This window comes from Heloderma suspectum, chromosome 7, assembly GCF_057233095.1.
Source record: "Heloderma suspectum isolate Gila_16-S chromosome 7, 16-S_ref, whole genome shotgun sequence".
Taxonomy (NCBI): domain Eukaryota; kingdom Metazoa; phylum Chordata; class Lepidosauria; order Squamata; family Helodermatidae; genus Heloderma; species Heloderma suspectum.
In genome coordinates, this window is record NC_139464.1 from 93,041,644 (window position 1) to 93,065,976 (window position 24,333).

At 41.8% G+C, this 24,333-nt stretch overlaps 1 protein-coding gene across 3 annotated transcripts in view; it reads left to right on the top strand.

The window, feature by feature from the left end:
- The window catches only part of PLXNB2 (plexin B2), a 445,494-nt gene that overhangs the window by 296,090 nt on the left and 125,071 nt on the right, over window positions 1-24,333 (top strand). The window lies entirely within an intron of this gene.

A 24,333-nucleotide genomic window follows, 5' to 3' on the forward strand; every position in this document is an offset into this window, starting at 1 on the left:
TAACACTAGTTTTCACCAATGTGATACAAAAGTAAAAATCCCAGGAGAGGTATTTGTTTGGTAGTAATGACTAATTTAAAAGCAAAAAAGATACCTGGACCAATGGGGCTTACTACCGCAGTTTCCTTTTGTGTAGTCATGCTCAAATTCATTTGCATTGTGGAATGCTCTGCCTTGTTTGTTTAGTCCAGGGGAAATCCAAATGTGGTACTTGAAGATGACCTTTGTACTATAAACAAGCAAGTCACCTGTGAAGTATTGTACGTGTGGTACGCAGCCTGCTTTAGCCATTTTTTTTTATAAATGAGAAGTGACGGATTTCGTTTGCTTTGTTTTTTACTTTTGTAAGAAAAAAAATCTTATTTAGGGAGTTTTGCACTCAAGTGCACATACCTGACTACAGAAGGCTCGAGGCCACATGTGGAGGTTTCTTATATGTCCCAGGAGCAGACCAGAGAGGGAATTCTCCTGCCCAGGTCTGCCCCCCTTAAGCTGTGCCCCAGGAACCAACAGCTCTGCTGACTGGATGCTGTGGAGTTCTCCCAGCATGCTACGTGGTCATACAGCCTGTACAGCAGGGAAGGGGGCTGGGCCACCATCCTCCCTCACACCTTGTATGCTGGCACAAATGGGGGACCCCTGATCAGTGGAGACTTGTGCATGTGTGAAAAGTGCTCACATATAAAATATCAGTGTTTCTAAAAGAGAGACTTGTCTAATTTTACATGTATTACCCTTCACAGTTGATGATACATGTTTTGCCCAGTCTCTGGGTCCAGACATCCCACCATCCAACTCTTCTTACAGTAGTGCTAGAGTTAATGGTCTGGTGGAAGGAGTCAGTAAAGTGAAAGCAAAGTTTTCTCTATATCTTCCTACATTATCAGTTACATGCATTCATGACTGAAGTTGTTCCAGCCAATACAGCCATGAAATTGCTTCCATTTAAAGAATGGCCTGGTTTGTCGGCTTGCTAAATCATTGTTTAGCAGCTGGGAATAAGCACTGGAACTGCACACTCTCTCCCTTGCCTCACCTCCTCCCTTCCTTGGTGTACTGATCCCATTTTGCTTAAACTACAGTTCCCAACTGGAAAGTGTGTTTTAATGTCAGTTTACTAACCAAGATCTTGAACCACATACAAACCATGGTTTAAGATCCTGGTTAGTAAAATGACATTAAACCAGGTTTCCCTATTTTGGACATGACAGTGAACTCTAGCGTCAGCTAACCAGGACTGGCACCCCAAGGAAAGGAGGATCCGAGTGGGAAAGTACAGATCATTCCGAGCTGCTAAATCACAGTTTAGCACTCCAGGAAATGTATGTCTGAACCAGATTAAACTATCCCTTTTTAAGTATTATTAATGTGTGTTGCCATTCTTTAGGCTTCAGCTTCCTTCTCCAATTAAATCTCTAGGGAGTGGATCCATACGGACTTTGCATGTAAACGTACTCACCTAAATACACAATGCCATTGCACTGCTCCTATCCCACAACACCATAACTACCTGTCCAGTACATAAATATTGCTAAAAGTGCTATGAGTTGCTGCTGTTTTATAAGTACAAATTGAAGGATAGTGAAGGACAGCGGTATGGCCAGTTTATTAACACACCCCACTTCTGAAGCCAGTAGAGAGCAGCCTGGTGCAGAGAAATTAACAGTCTACACCAGGCAAAGAAAAGCCTTCTCTAGTGTATACTAGTTAGGGAAAGGGTCACTCAAGCACTTCCTTGGTATTACAAGAATGTCCCTGTTTTTGTCTGCGAAATGTTGGAGAGTATGTGCTAGGACTTCAATTGTGATTAGGAAAAGCAGGTTTTCTTCTTAACCCAACATCTGAAATCACTGTGGCTTGGACAGATGTGCTGCTAGTATGATAATACTGCTGGCAAGTGAGGGCCAGCTTATTAAACAAGAAAGCTTACATGGAGATGTGTTGTGCCCATGGCCAGTGTTGTATTTCAGTTGGGCTTAATAATCAAGATGTCAGTGGGACACACACATATTTTATCTGGGCTGTTATATTGTTGTGTTGTATTTTAATGTGAATTGCTTAGAGATTTTAATATGGTAAATGGTACAGAAGTATTTTAATTAATTAATAAATTAACAGAAACCACCAAAATATACAATATGCAGGGTGAGCCATTCTTCCAGTTGTATTTGTATTTTTAAAGATAAATGCGAGCCCTGATTATAGCTCTGGTCCTTATTCCTATGGTGATTGGAAATGGCACTAAGGTTTTGGAAGCAAAAAAGGGGAGATTCGAGAAAAATAGCTAGTTCTTTGCTAACAAGATGAGAATTGCCACCACTATCAGTGCAGAAACTGCTGTTGCTTATTTGTGTCTGTGCATTAAAATTGTATGCACATTTAAAATTGTAGTGTGTCTACTAGTGATTTAAAATTGAAAACCCAATGACTTTTTTAAAACTGGGGAAGTGGCAACTTGAGATATATCTGTCAGTGCAGATAGGTATGCCTCATATGTTACACATTAGGACCCGCAGTTTGTACCTGCTGACTTTATAAAATTTGTCTTCTCAAAATGTGGAATTATGACTTTATGGGATCAGGTACTTGAAGTTGGTATGGGGGCACTGGTGGACAGATCTGTCTTTCTGAGAAAAACAAAAAAATACAAGATGTGGTTTCTTAAGAGTTCATTGTTGAATAAAACTTGTTTTAAAAGGAAAAAGGAAAGGGTTATTTTTGTATCACAAATAATAGAGTGATAGTAATCATTACAGTCTGTTAGAGTGAAATAAAATCTGACTTCTCCTGATACCTTTATTGATATGAAAAACCTTTAGTACAAATTAGAAACAGTCCCCTTTCTTGTTTGGATTGACTAATTCTTTTTAAAGAATTGTTGTTTTTTTCATAATTTTACAATTCTTACTTATTAAAAAAGTGTTTAAATAAATGCAGCTGCAGAGAATCCATTAAAGCTTAGTTTTTTTGTCTCAGAGTAGGGAGGCGACTTATGAATCACCAAAAAGAGGGCAAAGGAGGATGCCAATTTACATAAAAATTTGCCTATTCCAATTCATATGTATAGATGCAAATCCAGAAACTTACTGTCATTTAAGAAAAATACAGTACATCTCACAATAGTGTGGAAGACTGACCTGCGTGCCTGCCTGTTCAGTCTTCTATCCAGGTGCTAACTCTTAAAAACAGTTCATGTGGTTCTTTATCTTTAAACCAGAGCGGGACAGGACAACCCTTCAAATAGAGGACACCTTCAAATAGAGGATGGTCATCTGGCAGTCTTTCAAATAGAGGACTGTCCTCTATAATAGAGGACAGATGGCCACCCTATAAAGAGTGATGCTCCTGTGAAGACATAGAAATCCACTAAACATTACTGTTTGCTCCTTAACTGCTGATGGTGACTTGAATAGTTTTTGTTGCAGAACCAATAATTTAAATAGAAGCATATCTTCATCTTCTTCTAAATATCTTCGTATTTCTTTAGCTGGTAGATATGGTGTCTTAGGTGTGTTTTAAAAAACATTCTAATCCCTGCTATTGTTCCATGTCAGAACATATGAATATGAATACAGAGGGAAGTGGTGAAGCCTTTTTGCCTAAAATCTATTGGCCCAGTTTGAATATAATGGAACGAGCAAACGTACGAGCAAACAGAATTACTCCTGCTTGGCTCCTTCTGCTAGGAGGAGTGGCTAAGCAAACCAGAAATCCCCCCTAGAGTTACATCTGAACCGGGATCCCTTACTTGTTGCTCTCCTAGGAAGCCAGAATCATAAGCCAGGGTTTGATCTTGGTTCATGATTCTTGCTTGTTAGAAAAGGAACCCAGAATCCTGGTTCAGGTGTAACGCTAACAAACCTTGGACCTGAGGCTTTCTGGTTTGTTTAGACACTCCTGTTGGCAAGTGGAGCCAAACAGGAAACACTGCTCATTCTGGATAAGCTAGAATTCAAAAGAATTTTGGCTTACTGTTATGTCTGAACCCTGCCCCCCACTCCCCCAGGGGAGACATCAGCAAATAAACTAGGGAAGTGGCAGAGAACATCTTATTTAAAGGAAGTGGACATCTTCCTACTCTTGCAGAAGTTATATTTAGATAGGTATGATTTAGCCAGCTTTAAACCTGTCTCAGACTTTAGACCTATCTCAGACTCAAATATAATTGAACATGTAGTGACTAGGTAGCCATCTCAGGCCTTGGTACAAATGTGTTAAAGAAATAACAAAAATAGTACTTCCCATTTGGGAAACAAGGTCCTTCCCTAGGAAGGTAACTGCAAGTCGTGAAGTGAAATGGGAAGTATCTCATAGGAGAGGTACCAGCTACCAAAGGTGATTGATGTTATTTTCACTAGTTTTTCAGGAATCCAGATGTCTGGATGCTAGTTATTCACAAAAGGAGTATGATCACAGGAAAAATGTCTGGAAGAGCCTTAAGACAGTATGTGACACCAGCACTCTGACATGGATGCCACCCGTCAAGTCCAAAGAATGAGTGAGTGCCACTCTAGGGTGTGTACTCCATGTCTTGCATTATCTTTTTTTTTCAAATTGTATCCTGCCACAGGAATTTTGCAGCAGTTGCTTGACATATGAGAGATTTTTTTTACGGTTTTAAAAAATCCAAAGTTTTTTCTACACACTATTAAAATAACTTCAGGCTCATAACACTGTCTTCCTATTTTCCCTTCTGTAGACTTTCTAAAGAGTGTATATATATATATATATATATATATATATATGGCTTGGAGGAAATCCAAAACTTAATCCACACCACCATTCTGGGTGGTCTTTCAGATGCTGCCATTGATTTTGGCAGACCTCCTGCTTTGTCCGTCTCTAGGGGCCCTCAGAATACCTGGTATGTGATGAGAGTTGACTTGTAACTTTCATCTAGGTGGTGACTAGCAGTTTCGATCATAATTTATAATGAACAGCCTCAGAGTTGCTGTAAACTACATTGTCACAGCATGAAATCATTAAGTGCATTTTGTCTGAAAATGTATATTGATTAATATAAACTGTTATGAGAGAAATACTGTTGAAGTAAAAATGGAGGGGGTTGTTTTCTTTCCTTCATAGTATCAAAAATGTATAATAATAAAATTTATTATGATAAACAATACAGCTGATACAGGAGGACTTTTTTTATATGATGTTAATCGGTCAACATAATAGAGCAAAACAACACAGATGAAAAAAACACCCAAGTAACAATTGTGTTTCAAAAGTTTAATTTTCAAATGCTGTGGGCTCAATCTTTTGTATATTTAATTAGAAAAAAATCCTACAACTCCCAACATTCCCCTGCCAGCCAGGCATAGGATTGTGCCCTGTAGATACATTAGAATTTATTAATGTTCTAATATTACTTGATGATATAAAAGAGAGATTTATAGATTAAAATACACACAAGTTAAAAAGTACAAATTTGTACAGCTGTTGAAAATATTTGTCAATTAAGAATCATATATTGTTACAGAATAATTTGCCATAACTATATAAACTTTGCTGGAAAAAATACTACCCACCTTAACTGTGACTTAAAACTTGGGGCCTAAACAAAAGAATGAAAGAAAGAACAAAAATTAGCTTTCTATTTCAAATCTATTATATGTAGTTATTGGCCATGTTTGCACGTCAAATTAAGCCATCAAAACTGTCTCAGTAAACCAGCCCTATCATTACCCCATTTGCATGAGCACAAATGAGCCCAGGAAGCTTCAATTAAGCATACCTTCCTTTTATTTCTGAATCTCGGACTATGGTTAATTGCTTCCAAAGCAGCCAGGATTCATAAGCCAACTTTAAACCCTGTTTAAAGCTGGCAGCTAATCTTGAACTTGGTTGGAAGCAATTAACTATAGACCGCAGTTCTGACTTAACAGGAAGCTGTGCTTAATTCCCCTTCCTAGTTGGTTTACCCCTGGGGTCTCCAATGTAGTGCCTGCGATGCCTGCCAGGCTCCCTGCCCCTCCTAATGTTTATTTTTATTTCTTTTTTATTATTATTCTTTTACTTGTGAGCTGACACTGCAAAGTGAAGTGCTGCCCTCCACCACCATCTTTATTTGGGCTCAAAAGAGTAGTGTTTTGTTTTGGAATTCAGATGCCACCTCCGTTTTCTACTTAGGTTCTTGGAAAAGTTACCTTTCTTTTAGTCTTACCAGTTTCCCTTTTCAGAAATGAGTGTTTTGTGACTGGCTATGCCCACCATGGTAGCCATTTTATGAATGAGCAAGCCCCTCCAGGGCAGCCATTTTGTGAGAGCACCAATGACACTCTCAAAATTCTAAATATGCTCACCAACCCAAAAAGATAGGAAAATCCTGCTCTTGTTTGTTTGTTTATTATTTAAAACATTTCTTGGCCACCTTTCAGGGCAGAAGCGCTCCTAAGGCGGCCTGGAGCAATAAAGTACATAAAACAGTGAAAATATTAAAAGTGATAAAAACACAATAAAAGCCAACAATAAAACCAGCAACAATGACAATGGCAGTAACAGCAACAATAGCAGTCAAATCAAGAGAAAGCCATGGTAACGTGTGTTTTGAAGGCCTTCTTAAAAGCCTGCAATGACAGAGCATGGCAGACCTCCGATGGCAACTTCTTCCAAAGGTGTGGGGCCACTGCAGAGAAGGCCCTTTCATGTGTGATCACCCACCTGACTGCTCTCGGGTGGGGGGGAGCAAATGAGAAGGGCCTCTCTTTCTGATCTTACAGTACAGGCAGGCTGATATGGATGAATGCGGTCCTTCAAGTAACTTGGTCCCAAACCGTTAAGGTTTTAAAGGTCAAAACCAGCACTTTGAATTGGGCTCTGAAATGCACCTGTAACCACTGCAGCTGGCTCAGTATAGGCATTATGTGATCATACAGACCAGTCAGTCTGACATCAATCCCTGGGAAAATTCTGGAGCAGATCATAAAGCAATCCATCTGGAAGCACCTTGACATCAATGCCGTGATTACTCGAAGCCAACATGGATTTGTCAAAAACAAGTCCTGCCAGACAAATCTGATCGCATTTTTTGATCAAGTCACCTCCCTTGTAGACCATGGGAATGCTGTAGACGTCATATACCTCGACTTCAGCAAAGCTTTCGACAAAGTGCCCCATGATATCCTGATGAGCAAACTAGCTCAAAGTGGGCTAGATGAAACAACGATCATGTGGATCCACAGTTGGCTACAGAATCGGACTCAAAGAGTGCTTATCAATGGGACCTTCTCAAGCTGGGGAGAGGTAACGAGTGGGGTACCGCAGGGCTCAGTCCTGGGCCCAGTGCTCTTCAACATTTTTATTAATGACTTGGAGGAGGAGGTGCAGGGAATGCTGATCAAATTTGCAGATGACACAAAATTGGGAGGGATAGCTAATACTTTGGAAGACAGAAACAAAATTCAAAGTGATCTGGATAGACTGGAGTGCTGGGCAGAAAACAACAGAATGGCATTTAATAGGGACAAATGCCAAGTTCTGCACCTAGGAAAAAGAAACCAAATGCACAGTTACAAGATGGGGGATACGTGGCTCAACCACACTACGAGCGAGAAGGATCTTGGAATTGTCGTCGATCACAAGCTGAATATGAGCCAACAATGTGATGTGGCTGCAAAAAAGGCAAATGCTATTTTGGGCTGCATTCATAGAAGCATCGCTTCCAAATCCCGGGAAGTACTAGTTCCCCTCTACTCAGCACTGGTTAGGCCTCATCTGGAGTACTGTGTCCAGTTCTGGGCACCACACTTTAAGAAGGATGCAGACAAGCTGGAGAGGGTTCAAAGGAGGGCAACAAAGATGATCAGGGGACTGGAAACAAAGCCCTATGAAGAGAGACTGAAAGAACTGGGCATGTTTAGCCTTGAGAAGAGAAGACTGAGGGGAGATATGATAGCACTCTTCAAGTACTTGAAAGGTTGTCACAGAGAAGAAGGCCAGGATCTCTTCTTGATCATCCCAGAGTGCAGGACACGGAATAATGGGCTCAAGTTACAGGAAGCCAGATTCCGGCTGAACATCAGGAAAAACTTCCTGAGTGTCAGAGCAATACGGCAATGGAACCAATTACCTGGGGAGGTGGTGGGCTCTCCCACACTGGAGGCCTTTAAGACGAGGCTGGACAGCCATTTGTCAGGGATGCTCTGACTTGGATTCCTGCATTGAGCAGGGGGTTGGACTCGATGGCCTTGTAGGCCCCTTCCAACCCTACTATTCTATGATTCTATGATTCTATGATCAAATCACCTCGCCCCCACCATTACTTGGGTGGCTGCATTCTGCACGAGTGGAGTTTCTGAACCGTCTGAACCCCATGTTGAGCACATTTCATTAGTCCAGCCTGGATGTCACTAGTGCGTGGATAACTGAGGCAAGGTCCATCCTCTCCAGATAGAGCTGCAGCTGGCATACCAGCCTAAGCTGATAAAAAGCACTCCTGGAGACTGCAGCCACCTGAGCTTCCCCAGTTAGCTCAGAGTCCAGGAGTACTCCCAGACTGCACACTTGGTCTTTTAGGGGGAGGGCAATCCCATCTAAGACCAGTTGTAAACCTCCATCCAAAGTAGCTGGTTTCCCAATTCACAGTACCTATGTCTTGTCTGGATTAAGGTTCAGATTGTTCACCCTCATCCATCCCAAAACAGCCTCCAGACACCGATTCAAGAGTTCCACAGCCTCCATGGGATGTGCAGATAGAAACAAGAGGTAGAGCTGAGTATCATCCGCATACTGATGACTTCCCCCAGTGGTTTCATGTAGATGTTAAAAAGCATGAGGGACAAGATAGAACCTTGTGGCACCCCACAGGCTAATGGCATGGGGTAGAACAGAAGTCCCCCAGCACCACCTTCTGAGACTGCTCCTCCAGAATGGACCAGAACCACTTTAAAACTGTGTCTCCCAAGCCCAGTCCAGATAAATGATCCAGAAGGATACTATGGTCCATAGTATTAAAAGCTGCTGAGAGGTCCAAAAGAACCAACAGGGTTACACTCCCCCCATCCATTCCCCGGCGTAAGTCATCAACCAGGGTGACCAAGGCTGTTTCCATCCCATAACCAGGCCTGAAACCTGATTGGTATGGATCTAAGTAATCAGTTTCATCCAAAGTGGCTTGGAGTTGTGAGGCCACCACATGCTCTAGCACCTTGCCCAATAATGGCAAATTTGACACAGGGTGACAGTTATCTGAAACCATAGGATCTAAATTTGGGTTCTTCAGCAAGGGCCTCGCCACAGCTTCTTTCAAAGCTGTGGGGATCTCACTGTCCTTCAAGGAGGATTTACCACCTTGGAGTCCAGATATTCAGAGCTGGGCAAGGATCTAAAGGGCAAGTAGTAGACCTGAGTCCTCCAAGCAGTTTGTCCAGGTCCTCAGGTTGCACAAGCCAAAAGGTATCCATCGCATGACTAAATGCTGCACCAGCCCTGTCCATATCAGACCCTGTCAAAACAGTGGCATCCAAGTCAGCATGAATATGAGCAATTTTATCTGCAAAGGGTCGGGCAAATTGTTCACAACAGGCTTTTGAGGCTTTGAGTTCTTGTGTTCCAAGGCCTATATCCAAGAGGCCTTTAACCATGTGAAAGAGCTCCACTGGACAACACCGAGCAGATGCAATGGTGGCTGAGAAGTAGGATTTCTTCACTGCCATCACCGCTACCAAATAAGATTGCAAGTGGATTATTACCTGTGTTCAATCGTATTCATTCCGAGTCTTCCGCCGTCTGTGCTCTAATCATCAACATAGTCATTGCATCGCCCTCAGCTCCTCGGAATACCAAGGAGCTGACACTGTTCTACGACTAGGTCGAGGATATTTGAGAGTGATCATATTGATAGCCTGGGTCATCTCTTCATTCCAAGTGGTGACCAGGACCTTGGCAAGACTGCCAGCTAAGCCTGCAGGAAAATCCCCAAGAGACCTAAAAAATCTATCCAGATTCATCAGTCTCTGGAGGCAGAACATCAAATTTGGTCCCCCACCCCTGCAGAGGTTACAGGTGGCCTGAAGGTCAAAACTGATCAGATAATGATCTGTCTATGCCAAAGGAGTTACTACTCGCTCCCACACCTGCAGACCATTTTCTTCCAATTCAGCACAGAAAACTAGGTTCAAAGTGTGTCCTGCCACCTGTGTCAGGCAAGATATTATTTAAGACAGGCCCATGGTTGACATGGTGGCCACGAAGTCCTGAGCTGCTCCTGACAAAGTAGCCTCAGCATGAATATTGAAGTCCCCCAAGACCATAAGCTTTGGGGTTCTCAACATCACACTCCAGACTACCTCAGTCAGCTCAGCCAGAGAGACTGTTGGGTAGCAGGAGATTAGGTGGTAATCCAGGAGTAGATGTTCCTGCTGCCATTTTTGATGTTCCTACATCTTCCAGGATGTGGGATTGCGCTATGCACTCCTGCGTGCATCTCCAGATGTGACGCATATGACGGGAGAAGTAAAGCAGAAGCAATTTTGCTTTGTACATAAGTACGCTGCTGGTGCGTGTTGTGGTTTGTTATGCCAGGACTGTTGGAATACTATGACATTTTAGAATACTATGACATCTTAAATGGAACACAATTGCCAGATCCCCATATCTGCTCTGATGACATCTTGCATAGACAGGCTGATGACAGGGACATCTTGCATAGACAGGCTGCCTGCTCATTTCAGTGGGGACAGCAAATCCTGTGCATGCAAAGGAATAACCACCCAGAGAGCTTTGGCTTCTGGGCAGTATAGAAAAATAATTAATTAATTGATTAATAACTTAAATATTTTGCTTCCACTGAAAAGCATGAGACATCTGTCCTGTGCTCTTACAAAATAGCAGTCAGACAGTGATTAATTCTGCAGACACTGCAGAATTAATCACATTTAAGTAACCTAGCAAGAGTTTGGGAATGTTGGCAAAGCATTAATTAATTTTCAGTAACAGTTACTGAGAATTCCATTTATATAATTGTGGAATAACTAGTCTGAACAAAATCTTAGTTCAGAAACCATAGTTTTAGGAATGCACTGACATTCATCCTGCCTTATAAAACACTGAATTAAGGGCTCCTGGAATATAATAAAATAAGAGTTCTTTTACTGTAGCAAAATGGAATGTTGTTACGTCTCTTGGGAAGTTGTGCTTGATAATAAAGTAGCATTTATGGATTTGACACACTATTTCCATAACATGCATATTTGGAAATGCTCTTAACCTGATCTAGTTTTATTTGTGTGAATTTACTTCTGACTAGTTGCATCAGAATGTGGATGCACATCCAAATGCAGTTGAGAGAGACAAAACTCACATGCAGAAGAACATTTGGAGCAGTATTTTATTTACTCCTGAAGTTTGTGGTCTTGAAAGTGATGTTTCATGCACAAAACATCTCGTCTGGATCAGAGCACCTGTATTTCTATCTTTGGGCAAGGGGGCTTTATATATTTTGCTTTGTTTCATTTCTGGTTATTAATATATTTTTAAGTAGTACATTTTTTGTTCATAAGCTGAGGTTAATTGTCAAATTTATATGTACAGGCAATTGTTTTCACAGTGTCTAGTATTCCCTTTCTTAATACCCGCATCTCCCCTTTCAAATATATTCAGGCTGATTGAATAGGGATTTGATGATTCATGTTTGTTTATTTATTTATTATTAAATTTATTAATCGCCCATCTAGCTGGTCACCCAGCCACTCTGGGCGATGTACACCGTACAATAAAACAGTTTAAAACAATAAAATTCTACAATAAAAACATTTTCTAAAATACCCTAACCCACCCCAAATGCCTGCCTGAACAACCACGTTTTTAATGCACGACGGAAGCTCATTAATCATATGTTGATACTTGAATGCCATAAAAGAAATACTCTGACCTTTTCTTCAGATTTTTCTCCAGGTTGATTTCTGTAATAAATAGTGCATAATGGATTTGAATAATTTATTACCTTAAAAAAGGAATGCTATATCAGGCAAGGTCTTGGTAGCCAAACAAGTTACGGGAAAAGGCTGAAAAGTGAACCATACAAAACTGTTTCATGTAGAATGCTATGGAATTCACACCTTTACTTTAAGTGCAAGTAATCTGTGCTTTGGGATTTGTAGTATAAACAGATTCAGCCATAGATGTGAGACAATATCATGTTTATCTGGAATGTTGGTAACATTAAGTCTTAGATGATGGATGGCCTTACATTAGGAACAGTTGAAATGGTGCATGGAGAGAATAACTGTGACCAAAATGTTATGTGTGGTGGCGATGATATGTGCACGTTTTTCTCTCTGACTCTTCTTTTTTCCAAGAAAATCTCTTGGAATTTGTTACATGTTGTAAAACAGATATATGTGTAGGAGCCAAAGACTACGGTTCAGTTCAGATATCATGCCAATTCATGGTTAAACAGGCATAATCCACCAGAGGACAATAGTTATTGGGAAGATTAGAAAAGTAATAAATACATAAAATAAATAAATATTTACGGTTTTGTGTCATGTCTGAATTGACAAACCGTGGTTTACCATCAGCCAGAAAACCAGAATGGGAAACTATGGCTCAAAGTGGATTTGCAACCCAAATTTCATGCTAGCTATGGTTTCTCTTAATTGACAGACCACAGTTACAGCCATTGGTCCAACATCAAAGCCTGATGCACCCTAAGAGTGAATTGATGAAACAGGTGCTGAAAATACAGAAAACAAAACCTGACAAGCAGTTCTAAACCTGGCTCTTGCCTGTTGCCCATGTGGAAGCTTCAAGCCATGGTTGAAGTTCTAAACTATGGTTAGTGCAAACTGGATGATATTTGATTGAGTCTATACTGCAAAGCATTTTCAGGTAAGCCTGGGAGGCTGAGTTCTGGTCTCTAGCTAGTCGCCCATGTTAGTGTGCTGAGCTTGAAGTGATGGAGGCAGAATATGGTAGAATAGGTTTAAATGTATAGGCAGGAGCTGTAACTATCACTCACAGTTGTTTTCTTTCCCAATTTAAGCTAGGTGGAGGACCAGGCAGCAATATTATTTTAGGTTGTTGTTGTTCAGTCGTTAAGTCGTGTCCAACTCTTCGTGACTCCTTGGACCATAGCACACCAGGCCTTCCTGTCCTCCGCTCTCTCCTGGAGTATGCTCAAATTCATATTCATTGCATTGGTGATGCTATCTAGCCATCTCATCCTCTGCCGTTCCCTTCTCCTTTTGCCTTCAATCTTTCCCGATGTCAGGGTGGACACTGAGCCCATAGAATCCCAGAGTAGTTCTGATTCTGAGGAAGAGCAGTCGCTCCTGGGAGAGGAGCGCACTCCTCTTTCCCAGGGCCAACAGCTGACGGAGATTCCTCCCACCAGCATTCCTAGCTTAGATAGCAGTCCAGGGAATGACAGAGCGCGGGAAGCAGACTTGATGGACACGCGACGCCGACGCAGAGAGCGGCACCAAATGGAGGGCGCAGAAAGGAGGCGTAGTGCCCGGTTGGCGCGCAAACAATGGCTGCGCCCAGAGGATCCAAGGGAAAAGGGGAGGGACTCTTGCTAGTCCTTAAGTTCAGGGGTCTGCCAGTAATTCCCTTTCAAACGGGGACCAACTGTTCCAACTTAGGGCATAGGTATTCTGCTGCTCATATCTAGTTGCTAACGGTAGAGTTATTAAGTTGTAAAAGAAGAATAAAGCTTTGAAAAGAATCCCTTTGTCTGTGTCTGGACTTGGCTACTGGATTAGACTGAGAGAGGCCTCCAAGGAGCCCTTGACACCCAGCATCAGGGTCTTTTCCAGGGAGTTTTCTCTTCGCATTAGGTGGCCAAAATATTTCAGCTTCAGTATCTGTCCTTCCAATAAGTAGTCAGGGTTGATTTCTTTTAGGATTGACTGATTTGACCTCCTTGCAGTCCAGGGGACTTGTAAGAGTCTTCTCCAGCACCACAGTTTGAAACCATCAATTCTTCGGTGCTCAGCCTTCCATATAGTCCAGCTCTCACAGCCATACATTACTACTGGGAAAACCATAGCTTTGATTAGACGGACCTTTGTCGGCAAGATGATGTCTCTGCTTCTTCCTATGCTGTCTAGGTGTGCCATAGCTTTCCTCCCAAGGAGCAAGCATCTTTTAATTTCATGGCTACAGTCACCGTCTGCGGTGATCTTGGAGCCCAAGAAAGTAAAATCTGTCACTGCTTCCATTTCTTCCCCTTCTATATGCCAGGAAGTGATGGGGCCAGATGCCATGATCTTCGTTTTTTTAATGTTGAGTTTCAAACCAGCTTTTGCACTCTCCATTTCCACCCTCAACAAGAGGCTCTTTAGATCCTCTTCACTTTCTGCCATTAGGGTGGTGTCAGGAGTGCCCTAGCGGCCTCTTTCGGTACACTCCAATAGCCAACTCAAGACACAGACGAAAGGATTCTTTTCAAGGCTTTAATCCTTTTACAACTTAATCACTCTTTCAGATGCTAATCACCAGCGACTAAGCAATGAACAGCAGAGTAGCCTATGCTCCAGGTATGCAGTTGGTCCCCATTTGAAGGAGAATCACTTAAAGACCCTGAACATATGGGCTAAGGAGAGATCCTCCCTCTTTCCCTTGGGTCCACGGGATGCGGCTATTGCTTGCGCGCCAAACGGGCACTACGCCTCCTTTCCACGCCCTCCATTGCTCGCTGCTGTCTGCGTCGAGCGTCTAGCAAGCCCCCCTCCCACACTCTCTCACTACCAGATAGTGACCAGGGTCACTATCTATCTCAGGAATGCTGGCAAGAGGAATCTCTGCCAGCTGCTGTGCCTGTGAGGGATGAGCTGGCTCCTCTCCCACGGATTGCTGATCCTCCTCCGACTCAGAACTGCTCTGGGGTTCTATCGGCTCAGTTTCCACCTTGACAGGTGGTATCATCTGCGTATCTGAGGTTGTTGATAATTCTCCCAGCAATCTTAATTCTGACCTGTGATTCATCCAACCTGGCATTTCTCATGATGTACTCTGCATATAAATAATTATTTTAGGTAGGAAGCCTTTAAACATTTAAGTAGTTCATCATCGTGTTTAACTTAATAACAGGACAAGCCGTCTTGTGTAAACTGAATGAAACTGTCAGTCCAATTCAATTGAATTTATATGTGGTCATTCTCTCATTTGTGTTCTCACATTTCATGGGTATCTGGTCTGACTGGCTGCACTTTGGATAAATGACCAAAGTTTGACGATCCACCAGGTTATGAAAACAAGTAGGCATTGCATGATACTGTGATAATCACATAATTAAAATAAGGGCACGTTATTATACTCGTAGAAAGAAAACAGGTGTTCTAGTGTTATATCAAGAACATTTCATAGTAAACTCTATGAATCTGTAAACGTGTATCTTTCTCCATCACCATCATCCTTTATTTCATGGTTCATATCAATTTTTCTGTCCCTCCATTCATCAGATGTGAGTGGAGAAATATGATACCAAAGAATGTGAACTTAAGTGAACTTCAAAACCAGTCCGTCCTCCACTGGTGCATTTCTTAAAAGCACACATTTTCTTTTCAATACATTTATCCCACCTGAGAAGGAAAATGCCATGAATTATTTTGGTTCCAGCAACTAGAAAATGCTAAGTATGACTCTTTTTGAAGCCCAGATATCCAGTTCCTCTTGGCTCCCTGGAGGCATTTTTTCTTCCTTCTGATGCTGAAAATACTGGCGGTTTCCTGCCCCCAGTCTTGCCAGTGAGCAGGTGGCACAGATAACAGTTCGTTTTATGTTCAGATTGTTGGACATGCGTAGTAAAAACATGTAATTATGCCCGTGGATCTTAAAACTGGCCCAATTCTTTTTAAAAAAGAAAAGGTGCTGTCTTTGAAAACAATTGCCTCATCTTATGATCTCTTTTAAAGTCACAATTTTTTGTCAGTGGAATTGGTTTATTTAGTACGCAACCTCCGGCATCCTTTATTCTTACTGTTGAAAAGGGAGCTTGTACAAGGCGTTTGCGATACAACTACTGTGCCAGCTAAAATAGTTTGCATGCAAAGTACTACTTCACCTTTCTTAGTAGCTGAGCATTATTACTGTCTTGTATTAGGCAGGGAACACCTGCAAAACAGTCATCACTGTAACGATGGCCTGTTTACATTGCACATCACATGATTCCTGAATATTTTCATTCTGCAACTGATTATTGCCATCCTTGTAGTGGAGACCCTTGGAAATAACTTGAAGACTTTTTTTTTAGTCAAAAGGAATTAACTTAAACTGAAATGTAAATGGGTAACAGCAGCCCCTGTAGGGTGTGAATGGGGGCAGGAAGGGAACAGGTTTCTCAGGGAAGAGTGCTTTGCAATTCAGTTAATCCCAACAGATGTACTGGGCAAGTGAGGGGCCTTGATAGTTTTGGAGGGAAGAAGAAAGAATGCACACAGCTTGAGATTGGTGCTGAAAAGGACTGCATAGCTAATAAGGTGCTGTGTCAAAGACTCTTTATAGTTCACAATTCCATGAGATCTCTGAGAGAAACCCTGGACTTGAACTATTGTGGGAATCCAGGTTTAAATATGGTTTGAGAGGAAAGATTGGTTTAGGGAATCAAGGCAAAGGCTTCAGTGCTGGTTTTTGTAGAAGGCTGAACAAATATGGAAACACTTCAAGCATTTCATCTTAAACATGTGGAGTGCCGTCTTGTGACATCTGAAGATTAATGGAAACTATAATGTGGCAATTATACTACGCATGCCTACCTCCAAGAGAGGACCTTTTGAATAGCGAGATTCCAGAACCTGCTGCAAACTTAATGGGTCATCACTTCAAAGAAGCAGTGTCCATTAATTCAAACAATCATTTTTCACGTAATCCCAGATGCTGATGTAACTAGAATGTCAATATGGTGCAATGGCTAGAGTGCTGGGCTTGCATATGGAAAACACAGATTCAGATCCTCGTTCAGCTGTAAAACTCAGAAGATGGCCTTGGACCAACTCACAACCTGTCATGTGTACACACAGTGCCCTTTTTGAAGTGGGAAAAATAATAGAAATTGGGGGGATGTGCACACATCCCTATCACATCTTGATCATAAATTGGAATAGGAAGGGCATGCACTTTTTAGGTTTTAAATGTACATCAATGCACTTTCTTCTTAGGTTTGAAATGGCATCAGGGTTGGAAATGAGATAGGAAATGAAACTGTGGCTAGTCAAAGTCTGTGTGGTATTGTGGTTGAGAGCGCAAGCAGTGAGCTAAGATGTCTCCGATTTCAATCTCACAAAACCACATGATTATCTCTTATTTGCAATAAAGGGATAATACTACTGTCCTACCTTATACTTCAGCTAGGTAACATTTACAACAGACATGCATGATGTAACTCTTTAGAATGTTGAAATGGAAGCGGGGAGGTGCACACTCACATACACACAGTAGTGGTGACTATTATACCTCCATGCATTCCTAAAATGTTCAGGTGCCATCTGGCACATGATAGGACAACTGTGTGGCTAGAGCTCTTCCTCCTGAGGTACATAGTTCCCTCTTTCTGTGGGATTTTCAAAGGAGTGTTAAACACAGCTCTTCTGCTTACTGTAGTTGGTTACTTATTTTTTGGTGTTGTTTTAGTTTGGGGGGGTTTGCTGGTTAGTATTATCATTTTTAATCTATTTTATGGACGTTGCACCTTGAAGTGCAACTAACAAATGTTTTCAATAAGCAAAGAAATAATTAGATGGGACCATTGTCAAAGTTGCTCAGATGTCTGTAACAGCAGGGGCAAGTCTTTGTCTAGGAGCAGAAGGAGCTTGATACAGCTGGGCTATAGTCATGTCTGGCATCTCTGCCTTCTTTGCTAGGTACCATCTCTAAATCAGAGCCTTTATAGCTTTTCTTCTTCAGCAGCTTGGCTTAACATCTCAAGGGAAGCTATATGCACTGCCACTTACCCTCATTTATGTATTTGGTCATAAAAATGCAGCAACTGCTGCCAGGAAGAAGCAGAATTAGTGGGCTGTTAGAAAAATCAATATGGTCTCTGGGCACAGGTACCTGATTTTCCCTCTCTTGCCTGAAACTCTTCTGCAGATTGGATATTGACTTTTTTGGTCTCATTAGCCAATCAAGCAGTTCTTGCCTACCTACCACCAAGCGGTTTACTTTCTGCCAACTTAGACTTCTGTTCTGGCACAGACAACCAGATCCTCTTCCTCTTCATTCCCCCACCCCACTCCAGTTCCATCCTTTGCTTTGGCACGCCATGCTGTTGACATCCACCCCCACGGCAGTTCCTGCTCTGCTAGGTTATGTTTTCTTGTTTTAAATTGTTGTTTCTGGAGGCCTGGCATTTGTCTTTGCCAGTCTGGAGCTCTTAGGTCTGGCTTGAGCTTCCTTTGAGCTTTCCAAATCCTTTCCACATCATGTCAGCTGTAGATGCTTGCGTGATTAATGGTTGGAGTGAGACTGTTGGATCACATTGTCTCTTCCTGATTTTTTTCCCTTAGAATAATAGTTTGTGCTATGCAAGCCTTATCATAATTTGCTTCTTTTCCCCAGGGGTGGGATGTCTGTACTTTGGAAGCCATTGAAGTTATTCCACTGTTCAAAAAAGAAAAAGAGAGAGCCTTTTTTTGTATATTGTAGGGCTGATGTTGCTAGAATCCCCCTTTTTTTAACATCAAAAACTCCAGACTAGGAAAAGGTATCTGGTATCCTTTTTTTTTAAGGGGGGGGGGGTGACATCCTTTGTATTATGAAAGGTGAATACAGATCTAGATATAAACCTTTGTGTATATTAGCATAAAATTTATAGAGAGACATTGCAACATTACACTATCAGTTTTGTTCTGTTTAAAACATTGACTGCTAGTATTACTTCCTTAAAAAAAACAAAAAACAAAAAAAACTACCCAGCCATCACAGGGCTAGTCCCAATATAACATTTATTGAAGATCTTTCAAAATTATGCTTGCTAAGCAGTGAATATGCAAATCATTTTGCATATCCATTTAGATGTGGAAACTGTTTAGATGTGAAGCAGTATATAAATGTTTTAAATAATAAATAGATAAATGTTGTTAGAGTTCAATGTGCATATGGGTTTTCTAGGGAAGGTCTGTGAGAAGCACACTAGATTCCTGCTTGCTCTCCTGTTCCTGGATCTTGTCTGAAAAAAGTAGGCTTTAATTTCCAACATTATTAATTCAAAAGTCACTTCTGTAGCCTGTTCCAGAACGTTGTAGAAAGTTGCTCAGTAATTCCTAAATTAAAGTTCTTGCAATCCTCCTGCAAGCAAGTCTCTCCAACTTATTCTAATTTGGCTACTTCAGATTTCTGAAAATAGGGCTCCCAACTGCTTAACGTTTGGTTTCTTCTGTTTTTAATATGGGCACGGCTGCCTGTACACCATCTGCCAGACTTGTATACATACAGAATTAGGGTTCTCTAATAGCTGATCGAGTATTGGCTGCTTCTGAAGGTGCATGTACCCCACTGTACATTGTTGCTTGTGAGTTCATTAATCGGGCTTATTGATTGTATGTTGTTGTTGTTGTTCAGTCGTTCAGTCGTGTCCGACTCTTCGTGACCCCATGGACCACAGCACGCCAGGCCTTCCTGTCCTGCGCTCTCTCCCAGAGCGTGCTCAAGTTCATATTCATTGCATCCATGATGCTATCTAGCCATCTCATCCTCTGCCGTCCCCTTCTCCTTTTGCCTTCAGTCTTTCCCAGCATCAGGGTCTTTTCCTGGGAGTTTTCTCTTCGCATTAGGTGGCCAAAATATTGGAGCTTCAGCTTCATTATCTGTCCTTCCAATGAGCAGTCAGGGTTGATTTCCTTTAGGATTGACTGATTTGACCTCCTTGCAGTCCAGGGGACTCGTAAGAGTCTTCTCCAGCACCACAGTTCGAAAGCATCAATTCTTCGGCGCTAAGCCTTCCTTATAGTCCAGCTCTCACAGCCATACATTACTACTGGGAAAACCATAGCTTTGATTAGACGGACCTTTGTCGGCAAGGTGATGTCTCTGCTTCTTACTATGCTGTCTAGGTTTGCCATAGCTTTCCTCCCAAGGAGCAAGCGTCTTTTAATTTCATGGCTACAGTCACCGTCTGCGGTGATCTTGGAGCCCAAGAAAGTAAGATCTGTCACTGCTTCCATTTCTTCCCCTTCTATATGCCAGGAAGTGATAGGGCCAGATGACATGATCTTCGTTTTTTTATTGTTGAGTTTCAAACCAGCTTTTGCACTCTCCTCTTTCACCCTCAACAAGAGGCTCTTGAGATCCTCTTTGCTTTCTGCCATTAGGGTGGTATCATCTGCATATCGGAGGTTGTTGATAATTCTCCCGGCAATCTTAATTCCGACCTCTGATTCATCCAACCTGGCATTTCTCATGATGTACTCTGCATATAAGTTAAATAAGCAGGGTGACAATATGCAGCCTTGTCGTACTCCTTTCCCAATTTTGAACCAATCGGTTGTTCTATCTCTGGTTCTTACTGTTGCTTCTTGACCCTCGTACAGGTTTCTCAGGAGACAGGTAAGGTGGTCTGGTACTCCCATCACTTTCAGAATTTGCCACAGTTTGTTGTGATCCACACAATCAAAGGCTTTAGCGTAGTCAATGAAGCAGAAATAGACGTTTTTCTGGAATTCTCTTGCTTTCTCCATGATGCAGCGAATGTTGGCGATTTGATCTCTAGTTCCTCTGCCTCTTCTAAACCCAGCTTGTACTTCCGGTAGTTCTCGGTTCGCATACTGCTGAAGCCTAGCTTGTAGGATTTTGAGCATCACCTTGCTGGCATGTGAAATGAGCGCAATTGTGCGGTAGTTTGAACACTCTTTGGCGTTGCCCTTCTTTGGAAATGGAATGTAAACTGACCTTTTCCAGTCTTGTGGCCACTGTTGAGTGTTCCAGATTTGTTGGCATATTGAATGCAGCACTTTAACAGCATCATCTTTTAGGATTTTAAATAGCTCAGCTGGAATACTGTCATCTCCGCTAGCTTTGTTGTTACTAATGCTTCCTAAGGCCCACTTGACTTCACTCTCTAGGATGTCTGGCTCAAGTTCAGTGACCGCACTATCATGGCTATCAGGGACATTCAGATCTTTCCTGTATACTTCTTCTGTGTATTCTTGCCACCTCTTCTTAATCTCCTCTGCTTCTGTTAGGTCCCTGCCTTCTTTGTCCTTTATCATGCCCGTCTTTGCACAAAACGTTCCCTTGAGATCTCCAATTTTCTTGAAGAGATCTCTAGTCTTTCCCATTCTGTTGTTTTCCTCGATTTCTTTGCATTGTTCATTTAAGAAGGCCTTCTTGTCTCTCCTTGCTATTCTCTGGAACTCTGCATTCAGTTGGATATATCTTCCCCTTTCTCCTTTGCTTTTCGCTTCCCTTCTTTCCTCAGCTACTTGTAAAGCCTCATCAGACAGCCACTTGGCTTTCTTGCATTTCTTTTTCTTTGGGATGGATTTCGTTGCTGCCTCCTGAACAATGTTACGGACCTCCGTCCATAGTTCCTCAGGCACTCTGTCTATCAGGTCTAATCCCTGAAATCTATTCCTCACCTCCACTGTATATTCATCAGGGATATGATTTAGGTCATACCTGAAAGGTTTAGTGGTTTTCCCTACGTTCTTCAATTTAAGCCGAAATTTTGCAAGAAGCAGCTCATGATCTGAGCCACAGTCAGCTCCAGGTCTTGTTTTTACTGACTGTATGGAGCTTCTCCATCTTTGGCTGCAAAGGACATAATCAATCTGATTTTGATATTGACCATCTGGTGACGTCCATGTGTAGAGTCGCCTCTTGTGCTGTTGGAAAAGAGTGTTTGCTATGATCAGCATGTTCTCTTGGCAAAACTCTATTAGCTTTTGTCCTGCTTCATTTTGTACACCAAGGCCATGCTTGCCTGTTATCCTGGGGATTTCTTGACTTCCTACTTTAGCATTCCAATCCCCTATGATGAAGAGGACATCTTTTTTTGGTGTTAGTTCTAGAAGGTGTTGTAGGTCTTCATAGAACCGATCAACCTCAGCTTCTTCGGCCTCAGTGGTTGGGGCATAGACTTGAATTACTGTGATGTTGAATGGTTTGCCTTGGATTCGTACTGAGATCATTCTATCATTTTTAAGATTGTACCCCAGTACTGCTTTTCCCACCCTTTTGTTGACTATGAGTGCTAGTAAAAAAAGAAAAGAAAAGAGTAACAACAGCTGGGTCCCAAGTAATTATTGATGGGGAAAGACATTGGAAACAGGCATCAAAACAGTAGAACTGGTGAGAGGATCTGCCAAAAGACCTGGGTTGCTAATGTGTGTATTTTTTAATGACATTAATTGTAATCAATATTTTCTTCAGTCAACAAGGCTTGAAGTTATACAATTCTTCAGTTCCTCTTGGTAGCAGAGGATGTTATTTTTACGTTTTGTAAGTTTCATAAATTAGACTTATTGTAAAACTGAACCAATGGTGCTGGTCTAAATAATGTGTGGACCTCTAAAGCAAGCAAGGGCAATTTGTGGCCTTCCATATGTTTTAGCCTACAACTCCCATCAGCCCTAGCCAGCATAGTCAGTGATGAGGGACCATGGGAGCTGAAGGCTAAAACATGTGGAGGGCCACAAGTGTCTGAGAGAAAAGAAGGTGTGGAGATGGGCTTCAGGGAGGGCAAGACATGGGAAGAGATCAGCTCCCCTCACCTATGTGGCTCTTCTGTTTTTCAGTACATATCTGCAACCATCATGTCTAGTTCGACCCTAATTCTTAGAAGAAAAGACTGAAAAAACTTAAACTTTTACACCACATTCATTCTATTTCTTTTAGGAATTCATTAAATAGCTGTGAAAGCATTAGCCTTTCATGAGGGAATTCCTCAAAGCATCTTTCCTAAAAAGAAATGGTGTTAATCGATGCAATTTAATCTTCCAAGAAAACAGATATTTACAAACTTTCTATTTTAACACCTGAAGAGTGGGACGCTCATATTTTCTCAAGTTCCCTCTGCAGTTAGCAACTGGATAAACTGAATCCAGATTTTTCCAGAATTCATTGTGCGCTTTCTCTTCATTAGACAGTGTTTCCCACTTTTTTGTCTTTCAGTGATTACCCCAAAACTAAGCTGAGCCTCTGAAGAGAGATGCACGGAGTTGCTAGCTCTTCAACTTGTGTCTTGATATGAAAGAATCAGGAAGCCAAGTAGCGACATGCAGTGCATGATGCCAGTGTTAGAACTATAGTTTGTAAGGGCGCAGCTATATGGACTGTGTCCTCACTGCTTGGAAGCCCCCAAACTCAAAGGTTTCTAAGGTTCCTGTGCCCTGCTGGGCTGAAGCCAGCAGGGTAGGAGGAATGGCAGAAGCAATCTTTGCCTCCTCAGCCTCTGATCTTCAAGATTTTCGCTAGTTGGGCTTTTTCAGACCATCTAATGAAGGCACCTCGGGGGTGGGGGGGAAGGCTGGAAGAGGCTTAGGAAAATCATACCCTGGCCTCTCCAGTCTCCTCCCCACCCACTGGAACACCCCCATTTTCCCATCTCCAAGGTTGATTTTCCAGCCCCAGATTGGCAGTTGGCACTGTTCTCTCTCCACCAGGTGCAAGGGGGGGGCAGATCTCCAGCTCCCCAATTCAAGGTCAGATCACTATCTCAGATCTGAGAAGGGATATTCTGAGCCATCCTATGGTCCCTGGGATGCTCATCCAGGGACCATAGGATTGCTGTCCAAGAAACACAGAGCTGCTGCCAAAAATGGCAGCCCTGTGTCAAGTTTTCAATTCATATAATGTGTTCCCAAATTTCTCCACATAATTGGCTGCCACTAGTGGGAAAATGCACAAAGTAATGTCATCAGGACATAGAATAAGTTTTACTACATATTAGAGAGGAAGACCTGGATGCAGGCCTGCCCTTTTCTATGACAGACCCATATTTTTTTCATATTGGGTAGAGAGGCTCAATAGTACTAATGTTGACAGCTTCTTCTATAAGAAAAGGTTCCTATTCCAAGTGCAGCAATTCCAAAGTGTAGCAGATAGGCCTAGGTTTATTCAAGAGATACTCTGTATTTATTTTATTCTATGCATGTTAATAACATGAATACAATGATAAAATATGTAAAAATACATAAAGAAAATATGAATAGGGAAGTTTAACCTGGAAAAAACTGTCTTGTATTTTTTAATTTCAGGTTTTGGTTAAAATTAACTTTGTCAAGCTTTCACAACGCTCCTAGAATCTTATTGACGTATATAGAAATAAGGCAAACTTGCTCTTTAAATTATCAAACATGACTGTGCTGTATTCTCCCATGAACAATGCATTTGCATTAGGAGGACAGGTTATAAATCTGTAAATGAGTTAATTAATGGGCATCCTTTTAT